The following is a 22,854-nucleotide window of genomic DNA, read 5'->3' as shown; positions in this document are numbered from 1 at the left end:
CATTTTGGAAAGAAAGCTCTCAACCTTCAGTCTTATTTGGCTATTTTTGTAAATAAATGTCTCTTTAGTGACTTGACCTAGAAGACAGTGGTCTATTATATGGTTACAATCTTACTGTTATCAAAGTTATCTTTTGAGTTCTTATTTCCCAAAGTTTTCACAAAGATATTCTACGGAATCAAAAGTGATGATGATGTGTTATATCTATCACACTGTACCAATGTATCTAGCTGTATGATTTTATTGTAATTATACTATCTCTCCTGGTCTCTCCACAGGAACTACTAAACCTAAAAGAACCTTCAAGTTCATTCATGACCCTTTTGTACATTCCTTGTAGTGGTCAGGAAATTCTGTGTATTAATAGAATTCAGATTGAGAGGATGAAATGAGGTGAGGTGTGAGTTCACGAAGCGTACTAAGTGGGTCAGCAGCATGAAGAAAAGTTTGGGCAGCATGAATTCTCATATTCAGAAAATTTCCCTTTGGCCTCTTCTCATTATTCCAACTTTCCCTCAGCCTTCCTATTTGAAGTCACTCTTATTAGCCATGTTTCTAGGTACAAGTTAACTATCTGGCACATATGAAACACATAGAGTATGCAGAAAATGTCAATAGAAGTAAATTTGATGCAGTCATGATTGTTGTTTTTCAGCCACTTAGATTTGTCCCACTCTTTGTGACCCCATGGACCACAACACACCAGGCTTCCCTGTCCTTCACTATCTCCTGGAGTTTGCACCAACTCATGTCCATTGAGTTGGTGATGTCATCCAACCATCTCATCCTATGTCACCCCCTTCTCCTGCACAATCTTCCCAGCATCAGAGTCTTTTCCAGTGAGTCAGGTCTTTGCATCAGGTGGCCAAAGTATTGGAGCTTCAGCTTCAGCATCAGTCCTTCCAATGAATATTCAGGGTTGATTTCCTTTAATACTGACTGGCTTTATCTCCTTGTTGTCCAAGGGATTCTCAAGAGTCTTCTCCAACACCACAGTTCAAAAGCATCAATTCTGTGGTCCTCAGCCTTCTTTATGGTCCAACTCTCACATCCATACATGACTATTGGAAAAACCATACCTTTGTCAGCAAAGGCATGTCTTTGCTTTTTAATATGCTGTCTAGGTTTGTCATAGCTTTTCTTCCAAGGAGCATCTTTTAATTCCATAGCTGAAGTCACAGTCTGCAGTGATTTTGGAGCCCAAGAAACTAAAGTCTGTAACTATTTTCATATTTTCCCCATCTATTTGCTGTGAAGGGATGGGGCTGAATGTCACGATCTTATTTTTTTGAAGGTTGAATTTTAAGCCAGCTTTTGCACTCTCTTCTTTCACCTTGATCAAGAGGCTCTTTAATTCCTCTTTGCTTTCTGTCATTAGGGTGGTATCATCTGCATATCTGAGGTTATTTATATGTCCCTCTGCAGTCTTGATTTCAGCTTGTGCTTCACCCAGCTGAGCATTTCACATGATGTACTCTGCATAGAAGTTAAATAGCAGGGTGACAATAAATAGCCTTGACATACTCCTTTAACAATTTGAACCAGTCATGATTAGGTTTATGAAAGTGCCAGAAATTCTATCTTTTGTTTTGTTTGTTTGTTTTTTGGAATGGTGTTAGAATAATGTGCTCATTTAGCAAAAGAGAAATGCCAAGGAATTCTGAGGTTATTTTGTACATTCTATTTCAACTTTAGGGTCCGTTGGCAGTGTTTGTTGCTTCTAATGTGTCTGCAGTGTGAGATATGTGTATTTGTGAGCTGCTTATTTAGAAAAGCTACGAGGGCTTCCCTTGTAACTCAGTGGGTAAGGAATCTGCCTGCAATTCAGGGGACCTGGGTTTGATCCCCAGGTCAGTAAGATCCCCTGGATAAGGAAATGGCAACCCACTCCAGTATTCTTGCCTGGAGAATCCCATGGACAGAGGAGCCTGCAGGACTACAGTCCATGGGGTAGTAAGAGTTGGGCTTGGCTTGGAGACTAAACCACCACCTATATAGATAAGGAGTAGTGAGGTTAACTCTCTGATTGAAAAATATCTCCCCTTTCTAGTCTGTGAGTTGTGCATTTGTTTTCAGTGAGGTTCCCACCATGTTCCTTTAAAAGGTTTAATGTACTCATGAAACATCCAAATTACACTAATTGACATTTTCCTTTTAATTTCTTTAATACAAATGTTGATTGCCAAGGTCATTTTTACTAGAGAGCAAGAGTATTGTTGAAAGAATACATGGGGAGTGGAAGCTTCTAATTTAGGACTGAAAGATGACATGTATTGGGTTGGCCAAAAACTTTGTTTGAGCTTTTATGGAAAAACCCAGATAAACTTTATGGCCAGCCCTATGGGTGTTCATTGGAAGGACTGATGCTAAAGCTGAAACTCCAATACTTTGGCCACCTCATGCGACAAGTTGACTCACTGGAAAAAACTCTGATGCTAGGAGGGATTGGGGGTGGGAGGAGATGGGGACAACAGAGAATGAGATAGCTGGATGGCATCACCGACTTGATGGACATGAGTTTGAGTGAACTCCGGGAGTTGGCTATGGACAGGGAGGCCTGGCGTGCTGTGATTCATGGGGTCGCAAAGAGTCGGACACGACTGAGCGACTGAACTGAACTGATAATTTATCTAGAGAAAGAAATGGTTAAATGTGCTATAATTTTACATTTGAAGGGGAAAAAACACCACTTGAAAGATGAGAAATATATACAAAATGAAAATTTAGAATTTGAAAGAGAATAGAACTCTAAATAATGAGTGAAAACATCTTTGAATATCTGAAAGTTGTTCAAGTGGTCTCTTAGCTTCAAATAAATATATGCATAGTATCAAAGCAACATCTAATTAAGGAAAAAAGAGAGTAGGAATAGTTAAATATTAGGAGTGAACTAAAAAGCACAAGCTGGAACCAAGATTGCCGGGAGAAATATCAATAACCTCAGATATGCGATGATGACACCACCCTTATGGCAGAAAGTGAAGAGGAACTCAAAGCCCTCTTGATGAAAGTGAAAGAGGAGAGTGAAAAGGTTGGCTTGAAGCTCAACATTCCGAAAACGAAGATCATGGCATTTGGTCCCATCACTTCATGGGAAATAGATGGGGAAACAGTGGAAACAGTGTCAGACTTTATTTTTTGGGGGCTCCAAAATCACTGCAGATGCTGATTGTAGCCATGAAATTAAAAGACGCTTACTCCTTGGAAGGAAAGTTATGACCAAACTAGATAGCATATTAAAAAGCAGAGACATTACTTTGCCAACCAAGGTCCATCTAGTCAAGGCTATGGTTTTTCCCGTGGTCATGTATGAATGTGAGAGTTGGACTGTGAAGAAAGCTGATCGCCGAAAAATTGATGCTTTTGAACTGTGGTGCTGGAGAAGACTCTTGAGAGTCCCTTGGACTGCAAGGAGATCCAACCAGTCCATTCTAAAGGAGATCAATCCTGGGTGTTCATTGGAAGGACTGATGCTAAAGCTGAAACTCCAATACTTTGGCCACCTCATGTGAAGAGTTGACTCACTGGAAAAGACTCTGATGCTGGGAAGGATTGGGGGCAGGAGGAGAAGGGGACAACAGAGAATGAGATGACTGGATGGCATCACTGACTCGATGGACATGAGTTTGAGTGAACTCCGGGAGTTGGTAATGGACAGGGAATCCTGGCATGCTGTGATTCATGGGGTCGCAAAGAGTCAGTCATGACTGAGCGACTGAACTGAATGGAATAATAGTAATTATTTACATCTATTCTTTGGACAGTTAAAGGAAATTCTAATATATGAACAATATGAATACTGGTATATTGTATGTATTTGTACTTTTTATGTGTGTATGTATCTTGTACATACAAGTACATGTACATATGTACATATATACCTTGAACATGAAAGTGAAAGTGAAGTCGCTCAGTCATGTCCGACTCTTTGAGACCCCATGGACTATAGCCTATCAGGCTCCTCCGTCCAAGGAATTTTCCAGGCAAGAGTACTGGAGTAGGTTGCCATTTCCTTCTCCAGGGGATCTTCCCAACCCAGGGATCGAACAAAAGTCTCCCGCATTGCAGGCAGATGCTTTACCTTCAGAGCCACCATTCCTTGAACATACAAGTACTCAAATTAGGGTTTTATTATAACTATGATGACTTTTCTTATATAGTTTTGGGTTGAAATAACTGCAGGTTGATACAGAAAGCATCATATAGAGTTTGAGTTTTTCCCTGTCACACAGAAAATCTATACAGCAACAACCTTACAGATCTCACACATTACGTAGATAGTGGAGAGGGGAATACCCATCAATGGAGTTAAAAGCCCTACAGTATTTAGCATTCCATTCTCATTCTGTGTTGATGAAGGGGAGTTTCTAAAAATGAGGAAATCAATAATTAAAACATCTCAATCATTACATCTGCATTACACTGATGGGTTAAAACTCCTGCCTATTATAAATGCTGAGCCTCAAAAGTGTAGCAGGCCTTTATTGGAAGTCAGGAGGATGCATTCAGTTGGAAAACATTCCTGGAAATGATCCTCATACGTTCTTAGTCTCTTTCTTATTCAGATTAGCTGTCATTAGATACTATCCTAATGACAAGACCAAGATGTTCTTCCCAGAGAGATGATACTTCAGACAGCACTTGCAGAAAAATCTGTTTTTGCCTCCACAAACCATGGTGTTGGATAAATGTCTCATTCTACTGTACAGAAAAAGCTAAAAAGTTAAAACGTCTATTTAAGTAGAAGAGTCAGTATGTAAAAATGCTACTTTCAATATGTGACCAAAACAGCCATGTTGGTTAGTGCAGCTAGGAGGAACAAGTGTAGCAAGTCCAGTCACCAATATTTTGACCAGCAGAGTAGAGTTAGAGCAAATTAGAAAGGCAAGGGATTTAGTTTAAGGCTTGTTTAAGAGACAACATGCCAAGAAAAATCACCATCTTGCAAATCAGTGCAGCATGATACAGGAACACAGGGCATCTGAATCGCGTACATTATAATATAAAGTGCAGTGAAAGAATGAGAAATGTGATAGTACTGTTAGGCAGAGAAAGTTGAATTTTCCAGAGTAAGTGTTCCAGAGATGTTTATATGATTTTGAGTTGTGTAATGTGTAAGAATTTCTTCATCACTCATACACAAATAGAACATTGGACATAAATGATGCAAGAATATCAGTGAGAATCAGTCTGATTTCATTCAGAAACACTTCATGGCTGGAGAAACATCATCACCTCCTTAAGAAGGCAAAGAAAAATAGCAAGCAAATCATTTAATATATATTACCTAATTTAACACTACAATCCTAGGTTTTCATGTTGAACATTCTATCAAAGAGTTTGCTAGGTATAAGTTGGAGCTGTGTAGTAAGGATTAAAACCAAGTCAAGAAGCCAAGATTTTTGAAAAATGTAATTATTATTTACCTTAAAATTAAATTATTAGTAGAAATCCAGTAAATAATGTAATAAGTATATAAATAAAATATTACACAAAACCTGTCTTGCGAATAATATTACAGGTTTCTGTTACTTTTTATATATTAACTATGAAAAAATATAATTTATAAAATAATAGAATAAGAATGTAAGAATGTGCTAAGGTACAGTTTGTTTGTTTTCATTTTAGTCACTTTTATTGAGTATTTTGGTAGTTGTGACAATGATCCTGTTTCTGAAGTTTCAATAAAGGAGGAAGAAACAGTGCTTTTCCTCAAGGAGCTCATAGTCTAGGAGGGAGATAAGCAACTAAAGAAATATGAACAGCCAGAGCATTAATAAACTGTATATAACTAATCAATAGTTTTGATAATCCAAAAATCAAACAACTACATTTAGTATGTTCTTTTTAATACTATGCACCTGTTGGGTTGGTAATTATGTTCCCTGAATTATAAGTAACATTAAATATAGTATTATATAATAACAGCCATTGTGTTAATCAGGTGAATTTTATCTAGGGGTACTCCATGTTCATGTGAGATGAAATCAGTTAGTTTTATTTTGAGAAGTGTTTTAATTGCCTCTTTAAATGTACTTTCAAACTGAGGAATGATAATATATACATTGAGTGCTTTTCCATTTTTAATGTTTTACCTTCAATACTGGGATCAATAAATAAGTAAATGGTGATAGGAAAAAAGCTTCTTGAATAGGGAAAAGTCTTTGACATTGATCTGGGCACTGCTTTTTTGATGATGAACTGAAAAGCACAGGTAACAAAAGCAAAACTTCTGTGAAGTCGCTTCAGTTGTGTCAGACTCTGTGCGACCCCACAGACACAACCCACCAGGCTCCCTGGTCCCTGGGATTCTCCAGGCAAGAACACTGGAGTGGGTTGTCATTTCCTTCTCCAATGCGTGAAAGTGAAAAGTGAAAGTGAAGTCGCTCAGTCATGTCCAACTTGTAGAGACCCCATGGACTGCAGCCTACTAGGCTCCTCCATCCATGGGATTTTCCAGGCAAGAGTACTGGAGTTGGGTGCCATTGCCTTCTCCGAAAACTAGACAGATGGAATTGAAACCTGAAGGTCATCTTCACAACAAAGAAAACAATCAACAGAGTGAAGAGACAGTCTGCTAACTGGTAGAAAATATTTACAAAAGACGTACCTTATAAGGGAGGGACTGATATTCAAAATATATAAAGGGGCACAAATAATTAAATTGCAAGAAAACCAGTAACCAGATTTTTTAAATGAGCAAAAGACTTGAATAAATGGCCAATAGATGTATGAGAATATTATTAACATTGTTAGTCTTCAGGGAAATGCAAATCAAACCACAATGAGAGATTACTTCATAATTGTTAAAATGATTATCATTAAGAAAGACAAAAGAACCAGTATTGGTGAGGAAGTGGAGAAAGGGACCCTTGATTATTGCTGATCAAAATGCACACTGGTGTAGCCATTAAGAAAAACAGTATGGAGATTCCTCAAAAAATTAAAAATAGAACTATAATATGATCCAGCAATCCCATTTCTGGGCATATATCCAAAGGAAATGAAATCAGGAATTCAGACATATCTATATCTGCATGTTCACTGCAGCATTATTGATGAGAGCCAAGATTTAGAAACAAATGTAAGTGCTGGGCAACAAATGACTAGAGAAAAAGGTGTGGTATGTGTACATACAATGGACTATGATTCTGCCATGAGAAAGAAGAAAAATCTGCCATTTCTGAAAATATTGGTGAACCTGGAGGATAAGGGAATTAAGCCAGAGACAGATATATACTGCCTAGTATCACTCATAGGTGGAATATAACAATGTAGAGACTAGAATGATGGTTACTGGGAGCTGGTGAAATGGGATAAATGGGAAGATGTTGGTAAAGCTTACAAAGTTTCAGTTATGTTGAATGAATAACTCTAAAGATCTAATGTACAGGCATGATGATTATATTTACTAATACTCTCCTGAATACAGGATAGATGCTAAAGAATAGATTTCAGGTGCTTTCATCACACACAAAAAATAACCTTGTGGGGAGATATGCTAATTAGCTTGACTATAGTAATCATTTCGCTATGTATATGTATATCAAATCACCATATATACAATAAGTGAATGAATAGAATGAGTTATTCTATTTCCCACTATGAATGAAGAAAGGAGCTAATTTACAAATGGGACTAATTTGCAAAATCAAAATAGAAACGTTTAATAATACAGTTAGCCATTGAAAAATTTGGAGGTTAAAGGTGCCAACCCCAGTGCAGTTGAAAATCCAAGTGTAATTTTACAAGCGCCTTCCCCACCCCTCTGTAGCTGAGGTTCCACAACCACAGATTGTGTAGTTCTGTAGTACTATTTTTTGGAAAAAGTCTACATAAAATTGGACCTCTACAATTTGAACTCATGTTGTCCAAGGGTAAACTGTATTTGAATGCTTATTAGATGCCAGGCACTGTGCTTTTTATGTATATTTTTATTTAGTATTTAACAGCAGTCTCAGAGATTGTTCATCTTATTTACTCCATTTTGTTAATGAAGAAACCAAGGCTTAAGAAATATTGTTTGTTTTCTGAGTTTATAGAACTAGTAAGTAGTAGAGCAAAAATTATAATCTAGCACTCTGACAAATAAATCCACATAAATTATTTGTGCTTTAATTCCTCTGTGTCCTATCACTGCCATGTTTTTTGTTTGTGTTTTCTTTCATTTATGTATTTTTCATGTATTTATTTGACTGCACCTGATCTCAATCGTGGCACACAAAATCTTCAGCTGCAGCATGTTAACTCTTAGTTGTGGCATGTGGACTCCAGTTCCCTAACCAAGGATCGAATCTGGGCCCCCAGAATTGAGAGTATGGAGTCTTAGACACTGGACCACCAGAGAAGTCCCTACTGCTGTATGTTTTCAGAATGGTGGTAATTCCTGATTTCAGATGCAGAACATCCCAGAGGTTTCTGAGTAGTAGGTGAGGATTTTCTTCAGATGACAGCACAGGTTTATGGTATGGCAAGGTGATAAGCCAAGAAATTCTGCCTTTTGGCTTGATGTATTTTATAACAGATGATACTTTGATAATGTTATCTCTAAGGTTTGATGTAAAAAATAGCCCACTTCTTTATTTGTCCTTTAATCAAAGCTAGTGGAGGTGATGAAATTCCAGTTGAGCTATTTCAAGTCTTGAAAGATGATGCTGTGAAAGTGCTGCACTCAATATGCCAGCAGATTTGGAAAACTCAGCAGTGGCCACAGGACTGGAAGAGGTCAGTCTTCATTCCAATCCCAAAGAAAGGCAATGCCAAAGAATGCTCAAACTACCGCACAATTGCACTCATCTCACACGCTAGTAAAGTCATGCTCAAAATTCTTCAAGCCAGGCTTCAGCAGTATGTAAACCGTGAACTCCCAGATGTTCAAGCAGGTTTTAGAAAAGGCAGAGGCACCAGAGATCAAATTGCCAACATCCGCTGGATCATGGAGAAAGCAAGAGAGTTTCAGAAAAGCATCTATTTCTGCTTCATTGACTATGCCAAAGCCTTTGACTGTGTGGATCACAATAAACTGTGGAACATTCTGAAAGAGATGGGAATCCCAGACCACCTGACCTGCCTCTTGAGAAACCTGTATGCAGGTCAGGAAGCAACAGTTAGAACTGGACATGGAACAACAGACTGGTTCCAAATAGGAAAAGGTGTACGTCAAGGTTGTATATTGTCACCTTGCTTATTTAACTTCTATGCAGAGTACATCATGAGGAACGCTGGGCTGGAAGAAGCACAAGCTGGAATCAAGATTGCTGGGAGAAATATCAATAACCTCAGATATGCAGATGACACTACCCTTATGGCAGAAAGTGAAGAGGAACTCAAAAGCCTCTTGATGAAAGTGAAAGAGGAGAGTGAAAAGGTTGGCTTGAAGCTCAACATTCAGAAAACAAAGATCATGGCATCTGGTCCCATCCCTTCATGGGAAATAGATGGAAAAACAGTGGAAACAGTGTCAGACTTTATTTTTTTGGGCTCCAAAATCACTGCTGATGCTGATTGCAGCCAGGAAATTAAAAGGCGCTTGCTCCTTGGAAGGAAAGTTATGACCAACCTTGATAGTATATTAAAAAGCAGAGACATTACTTTGCCAACCAAGGTCCGTCTAGTCAAGGCAATGGTTTTTCCCGTGGTCATGTATGGGTGTGAGAGTTGGACTGTGAAGAAGGCTGATCGCCGAAGAATCGATGCTTTTGAAGTGTGGTGTTGGAGAAGACTCTTGAGAGTCCCTTATACTGCAAGGAGATCCAACCAGTCCATTCTAAAGGAGATCAATCCTGGATGTTCATTGGTGGGACTGATGCTGAAGCTGAAACTGCAATACTTTGGCCACCTCATGCGACGAGTTGACTCACTGGAAAAGACTGATGCTGGGAAAGGTTGGGGGTGGGAGGAGAAGGGGACGATGGAGAATGAGATGCCTGGATGGCATCACCGACTCTGTGGACATGAGTTTGAGTGTACTCCGGGAGTTGGTGACGGACAGGGAGGCCTGGCATGCTGTGATTCATGGGGTCGCGGAGAGTCGGACACGACTGAGCGACTGATCTGATCTGATCTGATCTGAATGTCATTTATGACAACCCCACTTTTTCACACATATTGTTGTCATTCAGTCACTAAGTTGTGTCCACCTGCTTGCAACCCTATGGACTGCAGCACTCCAGACTCCACTGTCCTCCACCATCTTCCTGCTGCTGCTAAGTCGCTTCAGTCATGTCCGACTCTGTGCGACCCCATAGATGGCAGCCGACCAGGCTCCGCCATCCCTGGGATTCTCCAGGCAAGAACACTGGAGTGGGTTGCCATTTCCTTCTCCAACCACCATCTTCCTGAGTTTGCTCTAATTCATCTCCTCTGAGTTGGTGCTGCTATCTAGCACATGTCAGCATCTGCTGTCCCTTTCTCGTTTCACCTTCAATCTTTCCCAGCATCAGCTCTTCTTTTCCAATGAATCCGCTCTTCTTATCAGGTAGCCAAAATATGGGAGCTTCAGCTTTAGCATCAGTCCTTCTAATGAATATTCAGGGTTGATTTCCTTTAGGATTCACTGGTTTGATCTTACAGTCCAACTGACTCTCCAGTGTCTTCTCCAGCACAATTTGAAATCATCAGTTCTTTGGTACTCTGCCTTCTTTATGGTCCAACTCTCACATCTGTGTATGACTATATGGACCTTTGCAGGAAAGTGATGTCTCTGTCACACATATACCACATGTCAAAATTTTGATACCTGTAAGGTGTCACGTTTGAATTTATTTATTTGTGACTATAGCCAAAGTTTTGTTTCATCATTTCAATCCTCCTGTGGATTCTTTGGTACTAAAGTGATATTCTTCTAAATGATTAGCTTAAAAAAAATCTTTTATTATATTAATAAAATATTTAGTTGGCTGTACCAGATCTTAGTTGCAGCATGTTGGATCTAGTTGGCTGAACAGGGATTGAACACAGACTCCCTGCATTGGGAGTGCAGAGTCCTAGACATTGGACAACCAGTAAAGTCCCAGCTTTTTTTTTAATATTGAGATTTCTAGAACAAAAGATACAAGAGGCAAACGTAGGAAAAGAAAATAAATCAGATAAGTATGGAAAGTATGGATAAGTATCATTGACAGAGTATTCATGGCCAATTTTAGCTGAGATGTTTTATTGGTAATCAGTTCAGTTCAGTTCAGTTCTGTCGCTGAGTCGTGTCTGACTCTTTGTGACCGCATGAATCACAGCACGCCAGGCCTCCCTGTCCATTACCAACTCCCGGAGTTCACTCAAACTCATGTCCATCGAGTCGGTAATGCCATCCAGCTGTCTCATTCTCTGTCGTCCCCTTCTCCTCCCGCCCCCAATCTTTCCCAGCATCAGAGTCTTTTCCAATGAGTCAACTCTTCGCATGAGGTGGCCAAAGTATTGGAGTTTCAGCTTTAGCATCAGTCCCTCCAATGAACACCCAGGATCGATCTCCTTTAGAATGAACTGGTTGGATCTCCTTGCAGTCCAAGGGACTTTCAAGAGTCTTCTCCAGCACCACAGTTCAAAAGCATCAATTCTTCGGCGATCAGCTTTCTTCACAGTCCAACTCTCACATCCATACATGACCACTGGAAAGATAATACTAAAAAAGAAAACAAAATGTATGCCAACTTTCTGAAATGGAGGAGAGCAAGGGTAATTATAGTCCATCAAACTACTATGTTTCAGCTAATATTAAGCAACAACGTAGATCACCAACCCTGCAAATAAACAGTGAAATAAAGACCATAGGTAAGAGTGAAAATTACTATTTGCAACTCAACAAACATGATTAGAAAAAGAAATGAAATAGAAAAGCAACCAAAGGAAAATTAAAGGAAAATGGAATCAGACCAGATGTTGTGAATCTGTTTTTCATGCAGAGATACTTAAATGCAAGAAATGGCCTTCCAGGCAAGGTTGCTGAGATAATAACACTGAATTGGTTTAAGATGGTTTGATTGGATGGTCTGACAGTGGAGGTTTAGAACTGACAAGCATATAAGCAGTGTAGGCCAACTGAGCTGTTTGCACTTTTTAAAAAATATCTCATATCTGTGTTTATGATCTTGAAGATTTTATTTTTCTGCTTTTTATTTAGACTTGGCATAAAAAACACTGTATGTTTGTTTCACATTTTTGTCTGTTTACCTCATTACTATCAGCAGTTTTGGCTGTCATTTTACCTTTCTTCCTCATTTTATTATCATTGATTTCATTATAGTACCTCCACTAGCTTTCCCTACTGTGATCTTTATTATATGAATGTTTGTGTAATGTGCTACTGTCTTTCATCATGTTTGAATCTTGGCAAAATTTTCTTTTAACTGCAGTACTTTGTAGATAGATTATACCCGTCCCATGGAATTATTGTAATTGTTGGACATGACTGCTATCCATGCCAATTTGTACTTTGGAAGTTTCTGTATGATACAAAACTTGTTCCTGAGCACAGAAGTAGGAAAAAAGAACTAAGTTTTTCTTATCTTTAAATAGAAAGTTTTAAAATTTCTATGCCTTTCTTTTCCTTTATCCAATCTAAGCTGAACTAAGATGTCCACACACAAATAACATGGATGGTACTTTGCACATTGTAAAGAGGCACCTAAAAACAATTAAATTGTGCCAAAAAAAAAAAAAAAAACTCTGCAATTCAGGAGACCAGCATTCGATCCCTGGGTCAGGGTCAGGAAGATCCCCTGGAGAAGGAAATGGCAACCCAATCCAGCACTCTTGCATGGAAAATCCCATGGAGGCAGGAGCCTGATAGGCTACAGTCCATGGGGTCCCAAAGAGCTGGACACGACTGAGAGATTTCACTTTGGACTTTCAACAATAAATGAGTACCTAATGAAATAGTATTTATGAATTGATTATGTAAAATAAAATTCTCCCAATAAAACACCTTTTGAATAATTTTTCATTTTTTATACAGGTATCATGCTAGCAATGAATAAAACAGAATATCAGTTACTTGTCTTCAAACTCTCATAGTTGGAGACATTAGAGACTGTTGATCATATACATATCATTTTGATAGGAAAATTACTACACCTCTACTTTGACAGTCATCAAAGAGCATGTAAATACACAGTGAACTTAAAAAAGACCCAGACATACTCATTTGATCAATCTGATCTCAGTGGAACAATCCATGGTATCAATATATAATGCAATGATGTACAAACAAAAAGAAGTGCACTGTAGAGAAAGGAAAAGGTCTAATCACTCCTACTCATGTCTGACACTAATCACGTTCCTTGTAGTTATTTGTTTACATGCTTATTTCTGTCATTAGACTGTGAATTCTTTTGAAGCAAAGACAGTGACTTATTTATCTTGTCATCTCCTTTACCAGGCAAAACATCTAGTTGTAGAAACTCTATAAATAATCATTGTATAAAGGAATTTTTAAAATACCTGCTTACAATTATAACTCATTTTCAGGCAGAGAGAGCAAAAGTAATCCTGGAAAAAATAACGGTGTTAAGGTTTATTGGGGGCATCAGGTGTATATTGACCTCAGCAATATGTAGTCATTAACAGTTGGTGGTGTGCTTAGTTATCTAAATTTTACCTATTGAAGTTTGCTCTTTAATAATATTGTTAATTAGAGAGAGAGCATGATTTAAAGTGATAATCATTAAATGACAAGACGTATATTGTGACATATAGTATTATTTTACAAAATATAAATGCTTTACAAAAAATAAAAATTATCCATAATGCAGCTACCTATTCAAAGCTACTGTTAGGAGCTTGAAAATGCCTTTCCAGATTTTTTCTGGAAAGGTGTGTAATGATACACTATATTATAAACAAATATATAAACATGTTTTATAAAAATGCTATTTAAATAGATATAAAGCCTGATTTTTCCACTAAAATTAGCACATAAACATCCTTTTATGCAATTTTATAAACTTCATAAATTTTTAAAACATTTCAACAAATGAAGGTATATATGTTCACCAATGTTTAGTGTGCATTATAAAATAAACTCATTGACATTTATTTCAATCATTAACTGCAGTTTAAATTTTATTCTGACATACATTCATAAATCTGCATATGTCCAGGAGGGAATTTTGGTTTACTAGAAAAGGAATTTCTTTGAGAGTAATAATTTTGGGACTGTCATTTTCTGACCTCACTCTACCACTCCATTGCATATATCAAAGAGTAAATTCATTTCTCTAAAATGCTTAATAGCTGTTCTAGTGATTTGTTGTTTGCCATTGCTAAACTGCTCATAAATATTTCTGTGTCTGTCACAGAAAAGAATTTTAAAGGGCTTTTTTACCTTTTAATTAGATAGGTTTTCCATAGCATTTCCATAAACTGGGTCTATTTACAAGGTGTTAATACATGTCATCAACTTTAGATATCACTATCTTGTGGATACCCAACTTATAATTAAGGTGAAAACCTTATAATCATCTGTTGAAAATTTAATTCATCTAATTTCACTAATTTAATTCTCTAAGTTTCACTTAGAGATCTCAATACTTTTAAAATTAAGTTCTGTAAGTTGCATTGTTAATTATTTCTGCCAAATTACATCTTATCTATTAGGAGAAAAAAAGAAAAAAAAGTAGATCTAACCAAAAGAAATTTTTAGTATTTTTTAATATCTGAATAAATCATTGTTTATTCAATAAGATTTTGGATTCAGTGTATTTTTCAGAGTTAAATTAGAAAATCAAATAACAACATATAAATATGTAATATAACAAGAAAAAGAGAACTCTTTAGAGAAAAGTTATTGATAGTGTTGACATTGGGAAATAGTACAGAGGTTAAAGGCTGGTTATGAGTTGGATCCATTCCAGGATTTTCTAGATTGCATTGTAAGAACTTCATGAAGAAGTTCCATGTAGCAGTAAATAATAAACACAGGCTGTTTTTTATAAATAAGTTCATTTGTATCATTTTAAAAAGATTTTTGCATTTAAATGATATTTCTCTTTCTCTGACTTACTTTACTCAGTGTGATAATTTCAAAATCCATCTATGTTGCTGCAAATTACACTATTTCCTTATTTATAATGGCTGAGTAATATTCCATTGTGTATATGTACCATATCTTCTTTATTGATTTCTCTGTTGATGAGCATTTAGGTTACGTCTATGTCTTGACTGTTGTAAATAGCACTACAATGAAGATAGGAGTGCATGTATCCTTTTGGGTTATGTTCTTCACTGGATATATGCCCAGGAATGAGATTGCAGGATCAGACTTAGAAAATAAACTTATGTTTACAACGAGGTGAAATGTTGGGGAAGGGATAGTTAGAAAGTTTGAGATTGACACGTACACATTGCTTTTTTAAAAATTTTACTTATTTATTTATTATTTTTGACTGTGCTGTATCTTTGTTGCTACACAGGCTTTCTCTAGTTGCAGCGTGTGGGCTTCTCATTGCAGTGGCTTCTGCTGCTGCAAAGCAGAGGCTCTAGGACACACAGGCTTCAGTAGTTGTGGTTCCTGGGTTCTAGAGTACAGGTTCAGTAGTTCTGGCACATGAATTTATTTGCTTTGTCATGTGGGATCTTCCCGGACCAGAGACCAAAACCGTGCCTCCTGAATTGACAGGTGGATTCTTTATCACTGAGCCAACAGGGAAGCCCCATACTGTTATTTTTAAAATGGATAAGTGACAGGACCTACTACTGTATAGCACAGGAATTTCTGCTCAATATCCTGTAACAACCTATTTGGGAAAAGAATTTTAAAAAGAATAGATATGTGTATATCTATAACTGAATCACTTTACTGTGTACTTGAAACTAACACAACATTGTTAATCAACTGTACTCCAATATAAAATAAAGTAGTTTAAAAAAGTAGACATGGACACTTTAGAAATCTGAGTTGATACGAGGTATATTTCCTTCCCTGGAAGATGGTACCTGTATATTATAAGCAGTATGTTTTGGGTGCTCAGTTACTCAGTCGTGTCTGACTCTTTGTGACCCAAAGGACTGTAGCCGGCCAGGCTCCTTTAGCCATAGAATTTTCTAGGTGAGAAAACTGGAGTGGGTTGCCAATTCCTACTCCAGGGGATCTTCCCAACCCATGGATTAAACTCACATCTCTTGCGTCTTGTCTACTGCATTGGCAGGTGGATTTTTACTACTAACACCACTTGGGAAGCATATGTTTTACCCTTCACTTTTTATCAGTCCTTATAATTTGCTGTCCAGTTACCTGTAGTTTTGTAGGGATTTCAATATTGTTTTTTAAAAAATCATGCTGTTCCAGAATGTTTTGTGAATAACACCAATTTGGGGATTGGAAATCATACCTTGTATTTGCCTCTAACCTCATGGTCTTATCCACATGCATGCAAATTCCATATTTTAATAGGTTCCATGAAACAGTTATTAATGACTGAGAAAGAGAATTTATTTCATGAAGTCTACTTTGTAAATTTTTGTGCATCTGAGAGAAAAATATAAGAGAAATATAAAGTTCAACCAAAGACCATTGTGACTGAGTGTAAAATAAAGGTTCTGACTAGGAAAATGAACTTCCCTAAGGTGTATATCCAATAACAGCCTTGTCATTTTTAATTGTTACCCTCATTTTTTTCTTTTTAATTGTTACCCCCTTTTTTTCTCTATAATATGAAAAATGTTTTTAGAAAGTGATTGAAGCAATCAAATTACATAATTAATATTCTGGAAAAATAAGGAAAGAAAGAAATACATATTATTTACATTTATTTTTCCAGGTTACAAACCACTCATTTGTTAATCATTTTTTTATATATATTTGCCATTTTATGTACTTTATTCTTTGAGTTTCTGTCCTACTATATGTTTCATATACCTCAAGGAAGTCATTAAAAATAGTTCAGGATTTCTTCTCTCTGTGCCCAAAATTAAAAACTTAACAGTTAGACACCCAAGTTGTTCTGTATTTTGAACTATGAGCAAGGAATAGCACCCAAGTGAGCACTGACTGTTTTCCTTAAAAGAGTATCCAGCAACAGAGGCATCCAACTTTCGCATCCAATGTGCAGAAATTGAATGGTTTTATTGCATAATATGGGAGAATTGTTCACTACTGTCTGTTCCTGCTGACAGTCCTGATGTTCAGTCTGGTAATATCCTCGAAGCTAATTTTTTTTTTTTTAACTCAGTACTTCGATATTAGATGTTAATGTGTTCCTGGTCTACGGGAGGAGAAGCAGTGGGACAATTAAGGAAGACTTCAGCCTAGGGGGAGTTAGTGCAAGAAAGTAAGGATTGAATGAGAAAACCTAAGGTTTGGTTTACTTTTTCTGTCTATTTTGTCAAGATAAATGCAGCATAAAATGCAATAACCTGGACTTTTGCTTTGGCATCAGAATAGCCAAATGGCTGAGGCATTAAACTGCATTTGCTAATTTCTTCTTCTATGGCTATCTTCTCCATTAATGTCTCTAGAAAGTTTCGGGTTCCCTCTTCATGGAATTCATGAGGTGAGAGTACTAGAGCAGGTACTCTTCTCCAGGGGATCTTCCCGACGCAGGGATCGAACCTGGGTCTCCCACATTGCAGGCAAATTCTTTATCATCTGAACCAATAAAGAAGCCAATGTCTCTTTACAGATCCGCAATATTGACATTACTAGAGCACTGGCCATGTGAGCTTTATAGAATTAAAAGTATCCCTCTAAATATGCTTAGATTATATTTCATTCCCAATTAGAATTAATGTGAAAATTTATTAATGCATTCAGTTATATAATAGAACAACAACCTTTTGCAACATTTTTATAAAATGTAGAAAATATTTTAAGTCTATAATTTCTCCTTCCCATTGTACATTTATGTTAGGTGAATAATATAATTATATAATTACTATATTTTAAAGTCAGATGAGACCCTAGCATTTCTAGGACCTTAGTAAGTTAGACAAACTTGATTTTGAGTTATGGCTCAATTAATGTAACTATGATTTATGGAAAGATGCATTTTTGCTCAAAGACTTGATTTCTTCATCTTTAAAGCTGGTAGGTGAGGTAGTACAGCTACTTTGGAAGGCAGTTTGGTAGGTTCTAAGAAAGCTAAAAGCATACTCAACATATGATCTAGAAATCACACTCCTTGGTAATTACCAAAATGAAATGAAAACTTACATCCACGCAAAAAATGCACACAGCTGTTTATAGCAGCTTCTTTTTCATAATTGCTAAAACCTGGATGCAATCAAGATGTCCTTCAGTAGGTGAGTGAATAAATAAACTGTGGCATATCCCAGCAAAGGAATATTATCCAGTTAAAAGAAAAATGAGCCAACAAGCATGGAGGAAACTTAAGTGCATACTGCTAAATGAAAGAAGCCAATCTGAGAAAGATACATACTGCATGATTCCAATTATATGACATTCTGAAGAGGCAAAACTATGGAGACAGTAAAAAGATCAGTGGTTGCCAGGGGTTGAGGGGGATAGGTGAATGGTTAGAGTAATTTTTAGGGCACTGCAACTGTTCTGTACGATACTATGATGGTGGATATATGTCATTATACATTTGTTCAGATCCAAGGAATATAAAATAACAAGAGTGAACTCTAATGTATTAAACTATGAATATTGGGTAATGATGATGTGCCAGTGTAGATTCATGGACTATAAAAATATACTACTCTGGTTGAGTATGTTGATACTGGGGAGACTGTGGATAGAGGGTAAGAAGGAACTTTCATACTTCCTACTCAATGTTACTATGAATGTAAAAATTCCCTAAGAATAGGTTTATTAATTTAAAAAAATGTAAGTAAGAGACCTATTCCTTAAGATTGTTATAAGAATTTAAGGAAATAAAGTGCATACATTATTTATCATGTACACATTGTGGAAAACAGGCTTTCCAGAATTATTTGTTAAAAAGCAACTTGGTGATCAGAGATGTTACTGTGTAAAAGCTAAGAAAGAGCTGGGGAAAGGATCAAATTTTTTTCTCAGTTGTATTCTTCGAAAGTTGGAGAATGTTCAAAACTCCTACTACATTAATTGTAGATATTTGTAAATTATGAATGATATTGAATATGTAAGATTGAACATTGTTAGTTTTCTTCCAGTTTAGAAACCAAACACAGTGCTTGTTAAAGGTCTAAAGTGGACTTGGCACTGAATACTGAATGTCTGAAGAATCTCCTTTGTTGTTAGAATTGTTGACCCAATATTTATTTATTAACTACATTATGTAGTTTACATTAGGGTTCACTCTATTATAAATTTTATGAATTTTATAAATGTAATGATGACATGTGTCCATCATGACAGTATCATACAGAATAGTTTCACTATGCTGAAAATCCCATGTTCCACCTATTCATTCCTCCCTTTTTACCAATGAAACCCTGGCAATCACTGATTTTTTTTTTTTTTACTGTGTCCATCAGTTCAGTTCAGTTCAGTAGCTCAGTCGTGTCCGCCTCTCCACGACCCCATGAATCACAGCACGCCAGGGCTCCCTGTCCATCACCAACTCCCGGAGTTCACTCAAACTCATGTCCACAGAGTCGGTGATGCCATCCAGCCATCTCATTCTCTGTCGTCCCCCTCTCCTCCCGCCCCCAACCCCTCCCAGCATCAGAGTCTTTTCCAGTGAGTCAACTCGTCGCATGAGGTGGCCAAAGTATTGGAGTTTCAGCTTTAGCATCAGTGCTTCCAATGAACACCCAGGATTGATCTCCTTTAGAATGGACTGGTTGGATCTCCATAGTTTTAGCCTTTTCCATTATGTCATATAGCTGAAATACTACAGTATGTAAACTTTTCGTATTGGCTTAATTCATTAACAATGTGTATTTAAATTTCCCCCATGTCTTTTTGTAGCTTGATATTGAATAGCTGATTTGTTTTCATTGCTGTTTAATATTCCACTGTATCAATGTATAACAGTGTCCTTATCCATTCTACTATTGATGGAGAATGGTTGCTTGCAAGTTTTGTTAATTATAAGCCAAACTTCAATAAATATTCATGTGAAGGTTTTGTGTAGCTGTAAGCTTTCAACTCATTTGAGTAAATACCAAGGAATACAACTGCTAGATCATATGTTAAGAGCTTATTTGGTTTTATTAAAAAAAAAAAAAACAAATTGGCTTTCAAAGTGGCCATACAGTTTTGCATTTCCACCAGCAATAAATGAGACCTCCTGTTGCTCCATAACCTCTCAGTACTTGGTATCTCAGGGTTCTGAATTTTGGTCATTCTAATAGTTGTGCAGTTTTAATTGCATATCTCACTGTTTTAATTGCAGTTCCCTGATGATATATTTTCATATGCTTACTTTTCATCTGTATGTTTTCTTTGGGTGTCTGGTCAGATCTTATTCTAACATTTTTAGATATTTTTGTTTTATTTTTATTGTTGAATTTTAAGAATTTTGTAGATTTAGAATACCAGTCTTTTGGCAGATGTATTTTGCAATTTTTTCCCCCGAATCTGTGGCTTGCCTTTTAATTCACTTAGCAGTGCCTTTCACAGAGCAGATGTTTCAAATTTTTACTAAGTCCACTTTGTTAATTTTTCTTTCTTTCTTTCTTTTTTTAATTTTGGTGTAGTATTTAAATGTTCATTTCCAAATTCAAAGTTAACCTAGCTTTTCTCCTAGGAGTTTTAAAGTTTTGCATCTTACATGTAGATTTATGATTCCACGTTTAGTTTATCATTCACATTTTTCCATTGGATAGAAAAACTGCTTGAAAAATTAGTAGCTATAAAGACAAAATACACAAAGTATAATTTTTCAAAATCAAAAGCAAGATTTTTACAGATTTAAAGTGTTACAAGTTTATTATTGGGAGACGCAATAATGCTTGTTTAAGGAGAACTGGATAAAGAAGGAAGGGCTAAATAAAATACCTTAGAGAAAAAGTGGCTAATGGTCTGACAGCGTAGTAAAAATGTAAGCTTTAGCGTAATTGTTTTCCATAAAAATTATTCTCATCTCTATCAAAAATTTATTTACATTCCTATGGGCCAAGAATTACTAGCTTTGCTACCCTTTTAAACAAATTGAGCATCTACAGAATTTTAAACTTTCCTAACCAATAGTAAATAGTGAGTGGAAGAAAGATACACACTGCTGGAGAATTAGATATCTGCCAGGTACGCTTGGTTCACAATGTCTGAGGACAAGCAATAGTACCTTTTGCCTGTTTTTAAGCTTTTGACTAGTCTTTACTTCACAAAGGAAACTGTTATAAAAGCCTACTTAAGGCTTATGAAAAGAAATATGAAAGCTTCAGTGACTTTCTGTGTGTTTTTTATTTCTATAGAGTTATATCTGCATAAATTCTTCAGAATTCCTTTAAGTATAGTTGGTAAAGAACTAGTTTGCGAATAGCAATCTTTATGTTTCTTTCGATTGTTGTCAGAAGTGTGTCAAGTAAGTCTGAGCTGGTTCAGGTCCAATGAAGAATAAATGGCTTATAATGAAATTGAACAAACTTTAAAATTTAACAAACTGATAAAGATTAACAAAAATTGATGATAAAATGATAAGATGAAGGGATAATTTTGACTATTATCTTTGGGCAAGATTAAAAGACAATGAAAGAAAGTAATTCTTACCAGTATTTTATAATAAATATAAATTGAGTAAATTGTTTAAAAATTGTTAATCAGTATATTCTAAACCTGCAACTTATATAATATTTTACATCAAATATATTTCAATTAAAAATTTTTTAAAATTAGAAAGTAATTCTTTCTGGTTCAGTTCAGTTCAGTCACTCAGTCGTGTCTGACTCTCTGCGACCCCATGAATCACAGCACGCTGGGCCTCCCTGTCCATCACCAACTCCCGGAGTTCACCCAAACCCATGTCCACAGAGTCGGTGATGCCATCCAGCCATCTCATTCTCTGTCGTCCCCTTCTCCTCCCGCCCCCAACCTTTCCCAGCATCAGAGTCTTTTCCAGTGAGTCAACTCGTCGCATGAGATGGCCAAAGTATTGCAGTTTCAGCTTTAGCATCAGTCCTTCCAATGAACACCAGGACTGATCTCCTTTAGAATGGACTGGTTGGATCTCCTTGCAGTCCAAGGGATTCTCAAGAGTCTTCTCCAACACCACAGTTCAAAAGCATCAATTCTTCGGCGATCAGCTTTCTTCACAGTCGAACTCTCACATCCATACATGACCACGGGAAAAACCATAGCCTTGACTAGATGGACCTTTGTTGGCAAAGTAATGTCTCTGCTTTTTAATATACTTTCAAGGTTGGTCATAACTTTCCTTCCAAGGAGTAAGCATCTTTTAATTTCATGGCTGCAATCAGCATCTGCAGTGAATTTGGAGCCCCAAAAAATAAAGTCTGACACTGTTTCCACTGTTTTTCCATCTATTTCCCATGAAGTGATGGGACCAGATGCCATGATCTTTGTTTTCTGAATGTTGAGCTTCAAGCCAACCTTTTCACTCTCCTCTTTCACTTTCATCAAGAGGCTTTTGAGTTCCTCTTCACTTTCTGCCATAAGGGTAGTGTCATCTGCATATCTGAGGTTATTGATATTTCTCCCGGCAATCTTGATTCCAGCTTGTGCTTCTTCCAGCCCAGCGTTCCTCATGATGTACTCTGCATATAAGTTAAAGAAGCAGTCTTTCTGGTTACTGGATTGTAAACCTTTTACAGACAGGGATTTACCTATTTATCTTCTATATAATCTACATTTTCTAACACATCATAATACTTAGTCTCAGGAAAGGAGATAGAGGAAGATTTTAAGGATGTAGAAAAGGAATGCAGAATTTCAAAAGGTTTTGCATTTAGCTACATACATGTTCTTTATTCTCAAAATAACTCTTGCCTAAATCTTTATGTAGGATATTAGTTAAT

At 36.7% G+C, this 22,854-nt stretch overlaps 1 protein-coding gene across 3 annotated transcripts in view; it reads left to right on the top strand.

Moving 5' to 3' along the window:
* CTNNA3 (catenin alpha 3) overlaps positions 1-22,854 on the top strand; it is a 1,978,275-nt gene that overhangs the window by 1,418,826 nt on the left and 536,595 nt on the right. The gene's annotated exons all lie outside the window — the stretch shown is intronic.

Source organism: Moschus berezovskii, chromosome 12 (genome assembly GCF_049115385.1).
Source record: "Moschus berezovskii isolate FMDL1 chromosome 12, NW_MosBer_1.0, whole genome shotgun sequence".
Lineage (NCBI taxonomy): Eukaryota > Metazoa > Chordata > Mammalia > Artiodactyla > Moschidae > Moschus > Moschus berezovskii.
The sequence above is the reverse complement of the archived record's forward strand: the minus strand, read 5'-3'. Positions and strand labels throughout refer to the sequence as shown.